The sequence below is a fragment of the Vombatus ursinus genome, unplaced genomic scaffold, assembly GCF_900497805.2.
Source record: "Vombatus ursinus unplaced genomic scaffold, bare-nosed wombat genome assembly UNPS02014793.1, whole genome shotgun sequence".
NCBI classification, from domain to species: Eukaryota; Metazoa; Chordata; class Mammalia; order Diprotodontia; family Vombatidae; genus Vombatus; species Vombatus ursinus.
In genome coordinates, this window is record NW_020954571.1 from 23,017,051 (window position 1) to 23,022,058 (window position 5,008).

At 40.8% G+C, this 5,008-nt stretch overlaps 1 pseudogene; it reads right to left on the reverse strand.

Moving 5' to 3' along the window:
* Nucleotides 1-261: 261 nt before the first annotated feature.
* On the reverse strand, nucleotides 262-806 carry LOC114048376 (annotated as a pseudogene).
* Nucleotides 807-5,008: the final 4,202 nt, after the last annotated feature.

The following is a 5,008-nucleotide window of genomic DNA, read 5'->3' on the forward strand; positions in this document are numbered from 1 at the left end:
TTTAACAATGCATTTGACAAAGTTTCTCATTCCACTTTAAAAAACAACAACAACAACAACAACAAAACTTTATTTATTTATACATTAATGTTGAGGACTGAACAAGAGTTTAAGAAAAAAAAAGAAGAAAAGGAAAACAGTCTATGAAATAGAGTCCTGTACAGAAAAGAGGAGAAGACAGATTATGAGGAAGGGAAAAAGATATACACACACACATACACATATGCAAAAGATGAAGGAAGGTAGGCTGGGCAGCCAGGGTCAGGGCTCTTGGCTAGTCACCTGCTTCATGTGGGTTTCCAGCAGGTACTTTTTAAAGGCTGTGGGGTTTGTCCAAAGTTCAGCAGCATGTGTGTTCAATGGGCTGTCAATATTGGGTTCTCCCAGCAGGCTCTGGATAGACAGCAGGGTGGTCCTGACGTCATACAGAGCTGACCACTTGTCCTCGAGGATGTCCAAACAGATATTGCCTTGGGTGTCCACATTAGGATGGTAACAAGGTGTGACAAATTTCACAATGGGAGCATTATATGGGTAGCTACTGGGGAATTCCAAGGAGAGCTTGTACCTTAGGTCTTCATATACCGTCCCAGCTGCCCCATGAATGGTCCCAACCCACTTGAAGAGATTGTCTGACTCTGGGAAGGCAGAAGTTCCTTTGTCTCCAGACATCATTAGGGTCATCAATTCCTGCTGTAACCTCTTGCCCATGGACCTGAGGGCAGCGCCTGCCCCAGGCTCGGCCCCCTTACCAGCAGAGGTGCAGCAGCACTGGCAGCTGCCGGGTTGAGGTTCTGCAAGGCCATGGGGATCGGAGACAAAGGAAAAAAGAAACTCCTGGGCAGCAACCACCTCATTCCACTTTTTTAGACAAGATGAAGGAATGTAGGCTGCATGATAGTACAGTTAGATTAGAACCAAAGAATAGTTATTAATAATTCAATTTCAATTTGAAAGAGTCTTTTAGTTCAATGTCCCAGGGATCTGTGCTCTTTAATTTCTTTAATCACTGACTTGGACAAAGGCATACATGGTATGCTTGTCAAATTTGCTGATGATACAAGGCTAGGAGGTACACCGAACATGCTGGATGACAGCACTTTTGGGACATACTAGAATGTTTTGACAAGTCATTAAGGTGGAATTTAATAAAAGTAAATGTGAAGTCTTATCATTGGATTTAAACAGTCCCTCTTTGCAAGTACAAGATGGGGGAAGTGATGCATCTGAAGAGGCTGTATCTTGGGGGGGGCAAGTTCATGGGTCACAGAACCTCAGAGATGGAAGGGAGCTCAGGGTACATCTGATCTAAACCATACCTAAATGTCATTCTTTTTACAATATTCCGAACAGGTGATCATCCAGCTTTCACCTAGTGAGGAGGAACTCACTCTCTCCTCCAGCAGTCCACACCACTCCACTATTAAATAGCTCTGTTGGTTAAGAAGCTTTTTTCTTTCTATTGAGCTCAAATCTGCCAATTGGTAGCTTCCACTCCCTGATCCTCATTCTGCCCTCTGGGGCCAAGCCAAACAAATCTAATCCCCTTTACACATGACAGACCTTCAAATACTTGAAAACAACTATCATGTCCTAGTTAAGTGTTCTCTCCTCCAAACTAAACAAAGAGCTGCCTTCAACTCAGGAGGGTGGGACTGGCTGGGCCCTTGGTCCCTATAGTGAGTCATGGATAGAGGAGCCCTTCAATGGGACGTGGCAGGGTCAGAAAACCTGTGACCAGCAGTGCATGCAAACACTCATACCAGGTCATTAATCAGGGGCTTCCAGGGATGCAGAGATGAAGTATCTGACCCCTGCTCCTCATCCCAGATCGTGAGTCAACAGTATGGTAGAACATCCACGAAAGTTAATACGATCTTAAGCTGTATTAAGAGAGGTATAGCATTTAACAAGTGCTGGCTCTGGAGTTAAAGGACCTGAATTTGAATCCAGATTTTTCTGTCCGCTACCTGTATGTGACCTTGGGAAGCCCCTGAACATCTCTGGTCCTCCTCTACAAGATAAGGGGGCTAACTGACTTCTAAGGTCCTTCAAGCTCTAAATCTATGATCCTGTGACCCTATGAAATGCTATTAGTGAAGTAACAGTATCCTTGTACTCTGCCCTGGTCAGGTCATATTTGTAATGTTATACCCCATTCTAGGCTCCACATTTTATTAAAAAGCTAGCAGTTTTATAGGCACAGCGAGGCTAAAAGATATGCCCATGGACACAGCTAGTCAGTGCCTAAGGTAGGATTCAAATCCAGGTCTTCTTGACCCCAATTCTAGTAGCCTAGCCCCTGGGATACCCAGTTGCCTCTAGTTTAGTAAAGATGCTGATATGCTGGGAAGGATCTGGGGAGGGTGAACATGATGGAGAAGACCTTCAAGATTATGGCACAGGAGAAAAGTGAGCAGGAAGAATAGAAAACTACGGAGGAAGCCATAACACCTATGGTCGAGTAGTTATAAGGCTGTCTTACAAAAGAGAGATTAGACTCCTTCTGCTGGGCCTCCCCGGAACAGAACAAGGAGCAATGGGTAAAGGTTGCCAAGAGTTGAATTGTCACTTAACTTAAAAAGAAAAAGAAAAACCCTCTTTCTATTAGGGTTATCAAAAAGTAGATCAGGCTGCTTCAAAAGGTAGTGAGTTCTCCCTGTTTGTAGGCTTCAGGCAAAGGCAAGATGAAGTCTTATCAGATACGTTGAAAGGGAATATTTTTCCATGTACCATTTAGACTAGGTCAGGGGCGGGGAACCTGCGGCCTCAAGGCCACATGTGGTCCTCTAGGTCCTCAGGTGTGGCCCTTGGACTGAATCCAAATTTTTGCATTCTAGCTACTTACTAAACTGTGTCAAGATAGCTTTACCTTTCTGCAAACTCAGTTCCTTAATTTGTAAAATGGGAATAATACTACTTGCAATAGCATTTGCACAGCATTGTTATGCGAAAAACAATCAGTAAATCTTAAAAGGCCTCTAGACGTGTGAGCTCTTACTGTATTAAATCCAGGGCTCTTATTGCCCCCAATTATGATTTAATATTATATCTATGTGAAAATAGTTATTCAAAGCCACCCCATTTTAGCAAAAACGGTGTTTTCTACTTACATCTCTCCTCAGGAAAGGTCTTAAACTAAAGTGGGAATCCAGGGAAATCAGGCACCCCCTAAATTAAAAGGCAATACCAAGTTATGTGGGGGTATGTCTGTGGCATCAGATTTCAAATGACTGCCCTTCTTCTCAAAGAAACTGCAGCCCTGGTTATTTTAACATCAGAAGATTAGCATAATAACTAGCATTTCTATAGCATTTGGAGGTTTTTGAATCACTTTGCATTGGTTATCTCTTCTGATCATAAAAGAATGCTGGTAAATGATTCCTTTGATGGAGGTGATCAGCTCAGTGTAAATGATATTATGCTTATCCTTGTGAGGAGACCTGTCAATTTCATGTTCAGAAAAACCATCTCTTTAGACACAGACTTTATTCCTGATGTAACCTCCTTCTGACTAAGTCCAGCTACGTTTCTAGCATACCTCAATATTATCAAACTGAAATGGCCACTAATCTGTAAGGATCCCTCTTTGCCACATATTGACTGAGTTTTAATATGTAATGTTATCTATGCCTTCGTGTATTTTTATTTATTTGGTTAAATATTTCCCAATTTCATTTTAATCTGGTTCAGGACCCAATCAGGAGTATTGTGGGCCCTGGGTTTGACATCTCTGGTATACCTAGTAGGTGGTTAATAGATCAATAAATGTTTGTGCATATTACCAATAATCATAGGATCTCAGATATAGATCCAAAAGAAACCTCAGAGACCATCTATCTTGTTCAGATTTCCCATTTTGTGAGTGAAAAAACTTAAACCTAGGGAAGTTAAGTGATTTGCTCAGAGTCAAACAGTATCACAGGCAGGAAATGAACCCAGGACCAGTGAGTCCAGAGTTAGTACTCTTTCTACAATACCCATCCCCCTATCACTAAGGACAGGCAAGAGCCTGAGAACCTCTCAGTTAAAATGATGGTGGCGATAACTCACATTTATACACCACTTCTTGTTACAAAAAGCAGCCTTGCAACGTAGGTAATCTAAGGACTACAGTCTCTGTTTCACAGATGAGGAAACCAATGTTCAGCCAGCTTTAAGTGACTTGAGATATTAGTACCATATTGTCAAAGATAAATGGTGCATCCCTCCTTTCTCTGAGCGGTAAGTAACTGTTTCTTGGGGAATATGCCTTGTAAGGGAGTTATTTTTATACTGGTCAAGAAGTTTGTACTGTGTCAGAACAAAATGCATGGACAAGCTTTTAAAATTGAGTGAAGAGATTATTAATAATTTATGATATAATATGTATAATATAATACAGTACAGTATGATATACAATATAAATCAATATAAAAGATACAATGTAATATATGATATGATATACTAGATGATACAGTGTGATACAATATATAAGATGATGTGATGTGATATAATTAATGTAATATTATAATATAATATAATATGACATAAATGACTGTCTTTTAACCAGCACTTTCAAGTTTCCAACACAAGTTCTGTGCATTATTTGATCTGTTTTCTCACTGTAAAGTAGATATTACTGGGATGTTTAGCTTTGTTTTACAGATAGGGCAACTGAGGCTCAAGCAGGTTAGAGTTTGACTGGCTGATAGTCACACCGCTCGCTAGTCAATGGCAAAACTCAGAACTCTGAATATAGCTCCAAGTCTGGTATTCTCTACACTCTACTCCAGAACAAATGACAAAAAAAATGGCTTTAATTGGGAATACTACTAAAAGTGATCTCCTTAAGACTGTCAGGTTAAGAGCATCCTCTTCTACGTCCAAGGACAAAACGGAATTCCTGGATCATTTCTTCTGCTCAATAGAAACTTGACCCTTTGCATTTCCTGGTAAAATAGGTTTTCTACTTATAGGAAAAAACCCTGTCTCCAGTCATTTGCACAGACAAACATCTCTTCCCGTT